Raw genomic sequence first — 13,782 nt, 5'->3', positions numbered from 1 at the left:
AATACTGCTTAAAATCAAGAGAGAATTTTACTACGTTCAGTAAAGATGGCATTTGTCGCCCTGGTTGGGCGGCTCAGTTGGTGGAGTGTCATCCTGTACACCGAAAGGTTGTGGGTTCAATCCCCAGTCAGGACACATACCTAGGTTGTGAGTTTGTTCCTTAGTTGGGGCGCATACAAGAGGCAACCAACTGGATGTTTCTTTCTATCTCACATCGATGCTTCTCTATCTCTCCTTCCCTCTTCCCTTTCTCTCAAAAATCAATAAAAACATAGTCTCAGGTGAGGATTAAAAAAATAGCATTTGTCTATCGTTGTGTTTCAATACTCTCTTAAATACTTCTGCTTTGCTCTCTTAGACACCATCCTCTTTAGTTGTACAACACTAATGTTGTTGCTCTGTTGCTTAAATATAGTATTATTTACCTGGGCATGAAAATCCGTCTGGGTGAGACACATTGCTGCAAAGAAGGTGACACTCTTAAGTCTTTGTCTTACTTTTTTAAAAACAAGCTGGGTTTCCCCTTTGTTCTGTCTAGTCTTTTTATTTTAAATACAATCAGGAGTTCAGTGGATGTCACTCTGTCAATAGGTTATTATTATCTGCACTAGTTTACCCATTATGACTATAGCTCTGTGGTAAGGCAGAACAGCATATTGTGAGCTGTTCAGCCCCCTATATCAACCATGTTAGTTGGGTATAAAAATTACTGAGTATAGTTAAATGCTAAAACTGAGCTGAAGTTTAAAAAACAAAATAAAAAATGCAAAGCTCGAGGAGACTGTATATTCTTTTTCCCTTAAGTGAGTGATGAAAGCACTTGGACTTTCTTATTGTTCCTAGATCGATCAAAACATAATTAATATACTTATGCATTAGAATAAGATACATGTATAAATATAACAGCCCTCCTTTCTTACCATGCTAAATGTTTTGGTAAAGGAAATTAAGTAGTTTACTTCCTTCCTTTGGTGTTTCAAAATTATATAGCTGTAGAGAACAAACCAAAATAACTAACCTAATACTACTGAATTAAAATTTTAGCTAGTATAACTTTTACTAAAAAAAAGTAAAGATTATATGTAGACAAAAAAATTTAAAAAGGGCATAGTATGTCATGCATAGCTGTAGAAAGTCCATATTCCCACCTTGCTCAAGAATTTGTTAACAGTAAATTGAACTTACAGGCTTAAATTCCACTTTCAGCTCAGTAGCCATAGTTGCATGGGTAAATCATGTGCCTATGCTTTCAACTGCCTGCCTCCCTTGAAAATGGCCTCCAACTGGTTAGCTCTCCTCCTTTTTCTTCTTTAAAAAAAAAAAATTTTATCTATTTATTTTTAGACAGAGGGGAAGGGAAGGAGAAAGAGAGCGAGAGAAACATCAGTGTGTGGTTGCCTCTTGTGTACCCCCTACTAGGGACCTGGCCTGCAACCCAGGTGTGTGCCCTGACTGGGAATCAAACCAGTGGCCAAGTGGCTCACAGGCCAGCAGTCAAGCCACTGAGCCACACCAGCCAGAAGGGCTGGTTAGCTCTTCTTTAGTCCACAAGTATAATTGCTAAGAATGTAGCAGGAGGAGTTGAATTTCTTTTTTTATTATTTATTGCCACTTCTTAAATTTTTCCTTTCTGCCTGGATGCTACATTTTGCTGAAAAGTTACTATGTGCCAACCACTGAGCTGGAAAATTTAAAGCTGTTGATTATCTGATACTGTACTCTCCATCCTTCAAGTTTTTATTTCTTTATTTTTTAATTAGAGGAGGAAACTGGGGTTCAAAGCCATTAAATGGCTAGCTCAAAATCATACAGCTAATATGGGACAGAACTGGCAAGTGAGCCTAGGTCAATGTAGACTCTAAAGCCCATAAACTTTTCATTATGCTCCATGGCCTCCAATATGAAGACAGTGGTACTCACAGTAGCAAACACACACTCTTTACTCTGATATGTTTTGACCTAGAAACTAAACAACAAACATGACTCACTGGTTACATCAGTTTCTGTAACAGCTGAGAGTCCCGAGTTGCTCATCTCAAAAACTACCTGATCTCAAAAAAACACTGCATATGCCATGCTCAGTAGTTTAGACTTGGCTGCACTAACTGGAGACCTATAGACAACATTAAATTCTCAGATAAGATTGTCAAATATTTTTAAAAATTCTGAATATACATTTTTTTTTTAGACAGGAATGCACTCTCCTATTCTCCCCTACTGTGTCACACCTGGCCCGCTTCACTCATGTACATTTCTTGCCTAATCCTTGTAGACACTTGAGATTGTAACAACTGCAAACGATATGAAGCCATTGAAAGTTTTAAGTAGAGGAGTGACACAATCAAACAGACATTTATAAAGGACTTCTCTGGCTACAGTGTGAAGGATGTGTTGGAACACAAGAACCAGCTGCATAGAAGATCACTGAAGGTCTTATAAATGTTAAAAATATGAATTGAGATGATGGCAGTGGTAATGGAGAAGAGGAATCAAATTTGAAATAACAAGGCAGAAATTATACAGCTTAATGATTAATTAACTGCGATGAGTTGAGAGTGAGGGACGACAGCCTGACTGGCTTGGGCTCCTGGGCAGCTTGCATGTTATTAACCAAGAGATACAAAAGTTATAGAAGATTTAAGAAATAAAATTAGTTCAGATAAGATCTGCTGGATTCAAGGGGTCAACAGCATATTCAAATGAAATGTTCAGGAAATAGTTAGCTGGAAATTTGGATCTAAGCTTAGAAGAGGGTGGTAAAAGCTAAGAGCCCTTAGCATAAGTGTGGTGAATTGCAAAGATTCTGAAATGAAGTTGCCCAAGGAGAACCGAGGGTTGAGGAGAAGGGTGAAGAAGGGGTAGAATGCAGCTGAAAGAAAACAGGAAGCAGTGACAGAGGAGGTGGCATCAAAACATCAGGAGGAATGCAGTCCAAATGAATAGAAATAGGGAAAAATTTGACAAGAGCCAGTCAATAGGCTGTCACACATGAATTAATGTGTCATTTCCATTCTTATCTCCGATTAGAGATGTTACGGAGTGCTTAAAATTTCAGCTTTATCATAATTGTTTATTACAGTCCTGTGAGTTCCATGAAGGTATGTGCCTGTATCATTTAAATGACTGAATGAGTAACTCTAGCAAATCATAGTTCTGTGTCCTCTTACAACTAAGATAAAATTCAGTTTACCAAACAAAGCACACCCTGTACTGCCTGAGGTTTTTGTATCTTTTTATCCTGGCTTAGCTACTTTCAGACAGAGTATTTGTTTTATGTGAAGCTACTCAAAGTGTTTATTAAAGTACATGTGCTGACATTCTAGAGGCTGAGTCTGCATGCGCTCACTGGGGTCACTGATAAGGCAAGTCTAGGCAGCAAACTTGCACCTTCTCATTGAGGCTTTACTGGTCTATCACGGAAGTTCCCTCTTCCCACTGTAGTTCTCTCGGCCTATTCAGTCTTCATCTGCTGATCATGTCAAAGTATTTAAGATACACAAACAAAAACCCAGCTTGCTTTAAGTGAAATATACTCCAGAGGAATATGCTGCTAGACAATTCTCTTGTACTTCCCTGTTTCCTCTTAAATGTAGGTTTCAGAATAATTTTGAAATCCAGCTTTTCTAGGAAACTTTAAGATAGCTTGTGTTTATGTTAACTCACAACCTATTTCCATAGAAAGGTAGAAATAGGTTGAAAGGAATTCAACTGAGAAAGAAATTCTTTTGAATCCCAGGCTACTTATAGAGTGAACAGTGAAGCTTTCCGTTCCTCATGTTAACAGCATGATCTACTTCTACACGATTTCCAAAATGATCTTAATATATGTTAGAATGGACTAAAACAATAAGATTCTATGAAAAGTTCATTACTATGCAGCTTTTACTCAGAATTCCATGACTATCTTTGCTACTAGGAAATGGAGATACATTAGGGTCTATTGTAGTTAAATATCCAATTTTATATTATTCTATCATTAACAATAACAATAACAATAACTCTAGACCATTCTTCAAAGCACAGATTTTTCTACTTTGCTTTACAAAAAGAAAAAAGAACCTTTTTTCTATGCGTAGTAAGTCAAATAATCAGATAGCAACAACACTAGCTGTCTCAAGGTTTTCATCGCCTTTGTATTGTTCTTTGAAAATGCACAGACTAGTTCTCTAATTCTGTCTTAAATTCTTGATAGTACTGACAGAATGAACAAAAAATTAAATAGGTTAGATTCTAAACAAATGTCTTATTTTCTGTTGGTTAGCTTCTCCCGCCACAGAATTCCTACCTGCACCATTCTTGTTTTAAAATGATGCTGCAGGACAAATGAGGTAATTAATATGCAGTATCAGAAAACTCTAAGTTAGGAAAATATTTAGAACATAATGAGTCTCTATTCAATGGTCAGCCTCACTACTGAATTTGTAAGGATGGTCACATAGCCTTTGATTATATTGGAGAGGAAGGTCTTCACTTCTGAGGTCTAACCGTAGTTGGCAATATTAATTGAGTTTTTTTTCCCTCATGTAGAGCTCAAATCTAATCCTGTGCAGCTCTTACAAATTGTTATAGTTTAATTTCCTAGAGAAATAAAAAGTATATCTGGTCCCTCACTTACCTGATAGCTCTCTAAATACATAAAAAATGTATTCTCATATATCTACTAAGGTTTCTCAGAGCTTACTTCCAGAACTTTCACATCCTAATAGTCCTCCTCTGGGGTACTTCCAGATGGTCAATGCCTACCATAAATACAGTATCCTAAATATAGTTAATTCTGGAATGAGTTATCCTTCCTAGAAATAACAGGACTGCTTCTTTGCAGACTAATGTAGTAGCACTATTCTTATATGAGTGCTTCAGTATATTGCTTTCTATGTCACATTAGGCCTAGGGAAAGGGGGAGAGAAACTTTGAAGATTAGATTTCAAAAAGTGCTCCTCCCTCAATTTTTCTGAATTCTTCGAAGTATGATGGTGAGGCAGAGTCTGGAAAAAATCTTTCTGTACTTCACACAGCGGAGGAAAAAATTTCAGTTAGCAGACATATGATTTTGTCCAAAATGTCCACAGATATTCAGTCCAGGCTGACCCATCTACCTTACCCCATGTGCCATTACGAGCTAGGCTACTAAAGCCAGAAGGGTTGTTATTGGCAATACAGCCACAGCACAATTATTGGACCAATAAAACATAATAGTACTTTTTATGTATGAATCCTGTAAACCAAAAGTAGAAATAAGTATTATAGGCTCTTTGAAGCCAGGGATAATTCTAGGTGTGGATATTTTGGACAGGACTGAATATCAAAGACCTTTTGGCATGGAACAAATGTTTCTAGATGTTTTGGACAGGACCAAATGTCCTCCAGGGAAAAGTTCCCCTGGTATAATGTGTTGTAGTTGTCCTATAGCATTTCCTTGGGATGACTCAGCTTCCAAAGAAGGGAGCTATACAAAATGAAAACATAAGAACTATTTTAAACACACTTAAGCAACAGTAGATCAATTTTCATCATCATAGACTACAGCTCCTCTGCATATATACATGTATGTATATGTGCTTTTATATATCACTTGCTGACCAAGATGTAGATGGAAGAACCAAAGGGAAAGATAAATCTTTATGGAAATATTGCATAATTGCTCTGGTCAGTACTTTTCAGTACTATGCTGAAGAAGAGTGAGAGTGGGCAGCCTGGTCTTTTTCCTGATCTTAGGGAAATGCTTTTAACCTTTTAAGGTTAAGATGTTAGCTGCGAGTTTGTTACAGATGGCCTTTATTATGTTGAGCTATGTTCCTTTTGTCCTCAATTTGTTGTATTTTTATCATAAAGGGATGCTTAATTTTGTCAAATAATTTTTCTTTTCTATTGAGATTGTCACAATTTTTGTCTTTTATTTTATTAACGCGGTGTATAACAATGATTTGCATATGTTAAACCATCCTTGCATTCCAGGGATAATTCTCACTTGATCATGGTGTATGAGCCTTGTAATTATTTATTTTTTAAAGATTTTATTTTAGAAAGAAGGGAGAGAGGGAGAAGGGAGAAAAACATCGCCCCCAATTGGGGACCTGTCCCACAACCCAGACATGTGCTCTGACTGGGAATTGAACCAGTGACCTTTTGATTCGCAGGTGGATGCTCAATCCACTGTACCACACCATCCAGGGATGTGTAGGTGTCTTTTAATGCGCTGCTGAATTTGGTTTGCTTAATATGCTGCTGAGAATTTTTACAAATATATCATCAGGGTCACAGCCTGTGGCTTTTTCTTGTAGTATCCTAATCTGGCTTTGTCCTCCTGTGGCTGCACAGTTTCCCCACAGGTGAGTGCATGGTAGTGGAGGCTGGGGAACAGACCAGCAGCATGGAGGTGGACAGCTGGAGAGGGCAGCTGCAGGTGCTAGTAGTACAAACCAGTGACAGGAGACAGGGACAAATCTGGGCCCACAAGCAGCTATAGTGTACTTGGCTACTGGTGTGCACTTCCATGACTATAGGATCTTGCCATGGGTGTGCGCATAGCAATGGAGGCCAGTGACAGGTATCATGCCGATGGTGTGCAAGAGCACAACTAGAGAGGTTAGCCCTGCGTGCTTGTACAGCAGTGGGAAACAGCTGCAAGGGTCTGTGCTAGATAGAGTCTTGCATTTGTTCAGCCTCGGCGGCTTGGGCTGGCGGCTGGGCTGGGTCCCAGGCAGGGTGGGGAGGTTCACTGAATACAAATAGTTGGGGCAAAAACAGGTGAAATTTGCAGGGGGGTGACAGTGGCTATGCTGGCCTTTGGTTTCCTTAGTGGTAAAAGCTGCTTGAGGTCTTCTACAGAGCAGGTCACTGGGAATCTCAGTTGACCCCATTGTTTGGCTGATATTGGTATCCCCTGCTTTTCTTTTTTATTCCCAGCTGTCTCTGTTAAGTTGCAGTTTTGCTGGGGTGAAACCAAACCAAGTTCTTTTTGTGGTGCTCTGAAAGGCTGAAGAAGCTGGTTGTTCACTCTATTCTTCTAGCAAGGGGAACTCTTTCTAGATGTGGAGTGCCCTCTTGCCACTGAGCAATAATGCCTTTGGGGATAGGATGATGGCAGGCAAATGGAGCTATTTTTACTTCCCCTTTTGTGTGGTTATTCTTGTTTTTTTGTTCCACTGTGTTGGTGAAGTTTCTAAAGTGAACTCCAGATCTCTCAGAGCTGCTTTTGTACCCAGATTGCTGTCTAACTGTTGATCACTGTGGTGGAATGGAGGCCAAAGTCTCCTACTCTGTCATCTTAGTGACATCAGTAAGTGGGACCCTAGCTCTGGTGAACCTGCTTCTCAGTCTCCATTCATATTTAAAGAAGCTTCTGGGATTTCAACAGTAGGTCATAATTCTTTTAAGGATTTTATTACACTACTACCACATTCACTGCAGGAACCTCACCATTTAGGGACTCTTATGGATTTATAAGAATCTTCTTTAAAATGTTTTAGAATTATTATGAGATGTATTGGTCATTTATAATTTAGTCTGAAGATTAAGGTTTTTTAAAGTCTAAATATGTTTTGTTGTGAAAGGAAGGTACTTTTGCTTTTTGGAGTGAAGGATGAAGAGAGACAAATACAGATGTCCATTTGGTAACTTAACAAAAAGCTGACTTTGTAGATCTGAATTAGCTCAATGATAGAAGAAGCTGATACCATCCACAGAGCAGAATCATTCTTTATAAGAAGGATACCATGTCAAACAGGAAGCTGATTGAAACAATTTTGTTAGATTGGACTGTGACAGCTGTCCCATTGGTTCATTTAAAAAAACATCAAAATTGGTGAGTTTTTGTGTAGCCATTTTAATATTGAAGATGGAAGAAAATATGCAACATCTTTGGTGTGTTATGCTTTATTATTTCAAGAAAGGTAAAAATGCAACTGAAATGCAAAAATAAGATTTGTGCAGTGTATGGAGAAGATGTTATGACTGACTGAACATATCAAAAGTTGTTTGCAAAGTTTCTTGGTACTACTGACGTTTTTGCCAAATAATTCTTTACTGTGATGCTGTCTTGTGCATTGAAAGATATTTAGCAGCACCATTGGCCTCTACCCACTGGAAGCCAACAGCAGGAGATAGTGGACACACTCAAAATATCCAAATCAATAAAGTTAATGGTGAAAATGAAAAATTGTCTTTAATTTTACAGAAAAAAAAAATACGGACTTTTTGGCCAAGCCAATAATTTGTTCAGCCATCTATTTGATATTTGAATTCTTTCCAATTTATTTTTTGGTCATTAGCATCATTATATATACAATCAATTTATTAACCTATTGTATAAATGGAATTGCTGAGTCTAAGAGTAAGCACTTATGAAAGTGTTTGATAACCACTGTCAAGATTCTAAAATAGTATGCCAATAATTTATGATCTCACCAGTACTCTATAGGCAATTAAATTTGTGTCATTCCAATAGCTGATTCTGATGTAAAAGTTGTTTTAGTACACTATAGATTTGGCAGTCAAATGAGAGAAGAAAAATATAATTGCCTCTTTAAAAGTGGTAATCAACTCTAACATTTATTCCAGTTTCTTGGAGTCCTTTAAACCTCTGAGAGTGATCTAAGTTTAGGAAAGACTTCATTCACCTTATGTATTAGTAGTTTTGACGACTAAGCCTAAGTTTAACTGTAGCTAAGCTAGTATAACTTCAAGGCAAGAGCTAGGTGGTAAAGCTGCCCCGATGCAAGGTAGAGCCATGATGCTTAAACACACACATACTCTGTGATTGACTGGTCACAGGGCAGCCAGGATTCCATTAAAACAGGAGGGGAGTGAGGAATAGTCAGGTTCCTATTCCTAACAGCACTGATTAGAAGGATTTGGTTAGAAGGCCTATGTTTCTACTCTAACAATTCTAACCATTAGAAAAAAACGCTGAGAAATTGAGTGCATATTCTTAGAATTTGAAATTCAGAGTGACTTGGTCTTGCTTTTACTTGAAGATCTTAAGAAAGAAACTGCATAAGACAGTTACTATGAGCTTATTATCATTACACATAGACTCTACAATGGCTACAAAGAGGGTTCTATTCTTTATTGCCTATCAGTATGATATATTTATTTAATGTCAGTTGGCAAAGTTTTCTAAATAATATAAAACACTATATGTCAAGAACCTGAGTTTATATGCTTCATAAGAACACTGAAATTTTTCTGAATTCCTTTAGCAAAGGTTTCACGTACACTAGCCCTTCTAAGTAATGCTGTTTTTATTTCCATTTTCCAGAAAATACATTTCAGTCCTGATTCTTAAAAAAAAAAAAAAGGGGGGGGGAATTATAATTTCACATCTGAAGAAAGAAATAGCTAATGTTTCTAGTTAATAGTGCATAACCTGTCTTGAGCTGTATCACATCCTCAGTTACTAATGACCTTCAGAGAGCTGCCAGGAACAGTCTTTCATTGAAATTTCTCTTCCTTGCACTGTTGACAGTTGTGCCACAGGAAGAGTATTCAATGCCAGAGATGTCAAAAAGCTTAGATTCCCCAAGAGTTCCTAGGAGATTCTAAAAGGAATGCCAGTGCTTTACCCTTGCAATAAGGTCACATTCTACTTTGGGAATTTATTTTCTTCAAATGCATGTTACTATTTTTATGCCCAAATGACATATACTTGTATGACATACCCCCACCTCTGTCTTCACAGATCTAAAAAAAATAATCATCTGCTTGACTTTCATTTCATTCTAAGAGGTTTCATTCCACTCCATGTGCTCAATAATAGCCGAAGTGACACCTTCTGCCAAGGTACAACTTACAGGATAGATTCTCAGAATTATTGCTTCAATAAAGAGCTTGGGTATTTGTTAATCTTCACTAAATTGAAGGACTCTCTTTACATGTGACTAGGTGTGGCATTCACCCAAAATTTATTTAGTTTTTCAGTTTAGTGTCCAAATAGAAAAAATTAGCTATTATAATAATTTCCTACTTTTCATCATGCATATATATATACACAGTGAATGCTATTTTAAAACTTTTAATACTAGGCAGGAGATAAAGGGTATTTGTAGCAACATAGAATTTTAGTATGTAACTAAAATAACTCTGGAAGAATTCTTGGATATTTATTTAGCAAAACAAAAAACAAAAAACAACACACCCAAAAAACAAAAAAACAAAAAAACCCCAAACAAACCATGGAACAGTTATTACATGCCAGATACTGTGCTGAATATCTTCTCTAGAAGGGGCAGTGATTAGGCAAACCTTTCCATCAAAAACCTCGATTTCTTGCCTTCATTTCCTTTTGTACTCTTCAACTCCCTAGCATAACAAATAAGAATTTTCTAAAGTGGTTCCAGGAATAGCAACACATTATGAAGCCTAGGCATAACCAGACCCTGTTAGATTATGGATTTTAGGCAAAGGTAAGCTATACAGATGGACCAATACATTTGACTCCAGTCCAGTTTCTAAGAGGCAAACAATGTAAAAAATGGGGCTCACAGACCATAAACAAAGATCTTTAATCATCATCAATTAGTGAGGGCTGAATTCCTACAAAGCCATCCCAACCATCAACAGAACAAAAACAAGACAGGGTAGAGCCTGAGGATGTGACAGAAGTTAGAAGAGTATTAGGAGGTTGGAATCTGGGCAAGTTTCTATCGCCTGTTCTAGGACAATGAAGGAAAGACTATAGTAGCAAGTTAAATTGAGGCCCATTTGACATCATAGGGAATATGGAGATGGACTAGGTCTCCTTTCTACCTAAAAGAATCTCAGAGAAGCCATATCTCAAATATCTTTTCACCCAAATACTTTTAGAATGACTACTATTAGTAGGATAGTGTCAGGTATTTTGGGGATACAAAATCGTATGACAGAGCTCCTACTTCAAGATATTTAGAGGAGATCCAAGATGGTAGTATAGGGGGAAGCTACACTAATTTCCTCCCAGGACCAAACTGGAAGTATAACTAAAATACAGAGCAATCAACATGAATAACCAATTAAAGACTAGCAGAAAAGAAGTCTCATAAATAAGGATTTACAAAAGAAGCCATATTGAGACTGAGACAGGGTGGAGATGCATACTGCTGGTCCTGATCCCACAGGCAGTAGCTGAGATTCTGGAGGGGTATCTCAGCTGCAAAGTTCCCTGTGAGAAGAGTGTAGTCTCAGCTCCAAGGTGGGCTCCTAACTCAGAGCTCCAAAGCAGGAAAGAAGCATCCACTTAACATTTGGCTGTAAAAATCAGTGGCAATTGTGTCTGCCAGGAACAGACAGGAGTCTGCTAGAGACAGAGGTGCCCTTTTAAAGGGCCAATGCACAAAATCCCATTCATAGCCACTCATCCTGAGCTCCCATAAAGGGAGGGTAGAATTGACTAGAGTTGTGTGAGGGGAAAATGGGGTTTGTGGCTCTGGGCTGCTGAAGGGACAGCCACCAAAATCCCTGTGCCAAGGGTGGAGCACTCCCCTCCTCATGGCATTAGCCTGGGGAAATGCAGTAGCCCTACCCTTTCAACTCCCTGTTGCCCTACCTTGTGGAACTTGTGCCCTGCTGAGGAGTCAGCTGCTTGGGCCAGGGTGTAGAGGACTGGGCAGACTCAGGAGATACCAGTGACCGAGTTGTGTGGCTTTGGGGCGGGGGGACAGATTCCTTTCATTTTTCCCATGAATCTTACTGGTGCCTCCCTCTCACTGGAGATTTGCCAGCCCCACTCCCCAGACTCCCGGCAGTCTTACGTCTCCAACTCCTAGTGGCTTCTTTACCCTGGCTCTGGGGTGGGGGCCACTCCCTCCATCTTCCCCATCTCCCCCTAAGCTTGACCAACACCTCCCCCTCACAGGAGATCCACTGGCCCCTTCCTCCCAGTTCCCAGCAGCCCCACCCTGCTGAGATCTGGCTCCTGGCAGGATCTGGAACAGACTGAGTTTTGTGGCCATTTTGCAGAGCCCTCCCTTCACATGACCGTATCTAGGTCTGTCTGGGTCTAATAACCTCTGCTGACATCACCCTGACAATTCCCTGAGACTCTACCCCACGACAAAGGTGCGTGAGAATGCGGCAGGTAGCAGCTAGACTTGGTGTACCCTGGGACACTTGCTGAGTGGTCTCAGACCCAGCACTGACACTAAGTTAGAACCTGCGTCAATCTGATAAACAGCAATTGCCGCTACCTGGTAACTCCCTGAGAACCGACCTCATGCAACTCGAGTACCACCAGAGGCTCTTTCAATGATTGAGCCTAACAGGCTGCAGGCAGGCAAAGGCAGGTGGAGGTGGATCTTGTGGTGCCTTGGGACTTTAAGGGACCTGCCCTTGGGCCTGGTGCTGTTTAAAAGCCAGCATTGGTGCTCAGTTTGGTCCTTCCCATGCACACCCAGGCCCAACAGAGGTAGCCACAAACTGTGGATGCTTTGTAACTACAAACAGGTTGTCTAGGGCCAATCACAGGCAGCTTCTGACACTGGTCTCCACCAGAGTCCCTCTTAAGAAGCCCCGGAACCAAAACACCAGTGGTTAGCTTCAGACAACATCAGAGTAGGATTCAATTAGCTTCACAACTGGCACATCCAACTGGAGGTCTTGGCAGCTGCCATACCCTGCTGAGGCAATTTCTGCTTCATGGGGTCACCAACTTCACAGCAGCTTATATACTGTGGTCAGGGCTGATCCTCACAGTCAGCCAGCCTGAGGGTTGACATGATGCATAAATGAACCAATAGCAATCAAGACTCAATTACAACAGAAGGTCCCACATTATCCACACAAGGATCAGTCTTGGAACACCCAGTAAAATCAGTAAGACTTTACTACTGAGTCCCAAGGGATATCTACTACATAAGGTCACTCTACCAAGACTGGGAGTCATAGCAGATCTACCTAATACATATATAAACAAACACAAAGAGGCAACCAAAATGGGAAGAAAAAGAAACATGCTCCAAATGAAAAAACAAAAATATCTCCAAAAAAAAAAAAAAAAAGGCTAAATGAAATGGAGGCAAGCAATTTATCAGATATAGGGTAAAAAAAAAAAGTTATAAAGATGCTACAGGAACTTAGTGAAAACTACAACAGCGTGAAAAAGGACACAGACACTATAAAAAAGAACCAGTAAAAAAGGAACAGAATATCTGAAATGAAGAATATACTACAAGGAATAAACAGTAGGTTGGATGAAGCAGAGGATCAGGTCAGTGATATGGAAGATACGGTAAGAGAAAAAAACCAAGATGAGTACCAAATAAGAAGAAAAAAATAACAAAACATTAAAATAGTTTAAGGGAACTTTGGGACAGCATGGAGCTTAATAACAACTGCATTATAGGGGTACCAGAGAGAGAAGAGAGAGCAAGCAAGGGATCAAAACCTATTTGAGAAAGTAACAACTAAAAACTTCCCTAACCTGGTAAAGGAAAAAGACATACAAGTCCAGGAAGTATAGAGTCCCAAACAAGATGAATCCAAAGAGCCCATCATCATTAAAATGGCAAGGTTAAAGACAAAGAGAGAATCTTTTCTTTTTTAAAGATTTTATTTATTTACATTCTAGAGAGAGGGGAAGGGAGGGAGAAAGAGAGGGAGAGAAACATTAATGTGTGGTTGCTTTTCACGTACCAACTACTGGGGACCTGGCCCACAACCCAGGCATGTGCAGTGCCTGGGAATTGAACCAACGACCCTTTGGTTCGCAGGCCAGCACACAATCCACTGAGGCACACCAGTCAGGGCCAAAGAGAGAATCTAAAAAGCAGCAAGAGGAAAACAGTTACAAGAGTGGTCCCATAAGACTGT

The 13,782-nt window shown here is 39.4% G+C and overlaps 1 protein-coding gene across 1 annotated transcript in view; it reads right to left on the bottom strand.

Annotated features, from left to right (window-relative positions):
* Window positions 1–13,782, bottom strand: part of MICU1 (mitochondrial calcium uptake 1) — a 225,486-nt gene that overhangs the window by 80,056 nt on the left and 131,648 nt on the right. The gene's annotated exons all lie outside the window — the stretch shown is intronic.

Source organism: Pteronotus mesoamericanus, unplaced genomic scaffold (genome assembly GCF_021234165.1).
Source record: "Pteronotus mesoamericanus isolate MK-2021 breed Mesoamerican mustached bat unplaced genomic scaffold, CSHL_Meso_final contig_24, whole genome shotgun sequence".
NCBI classification, from domain to species: domain Eukaryota; kingdom Metazoa; phylum Chordata; class Mammalia; order Chiroptera; family Mormoopidae; genus Pteronotus; species Pteronotus mesoamericanus.
The sequence above is the reverse complement of the archived record's forward strand: the minus strand, read 5'-3'. Positions and strand labels throughout refer to the sequence as shown.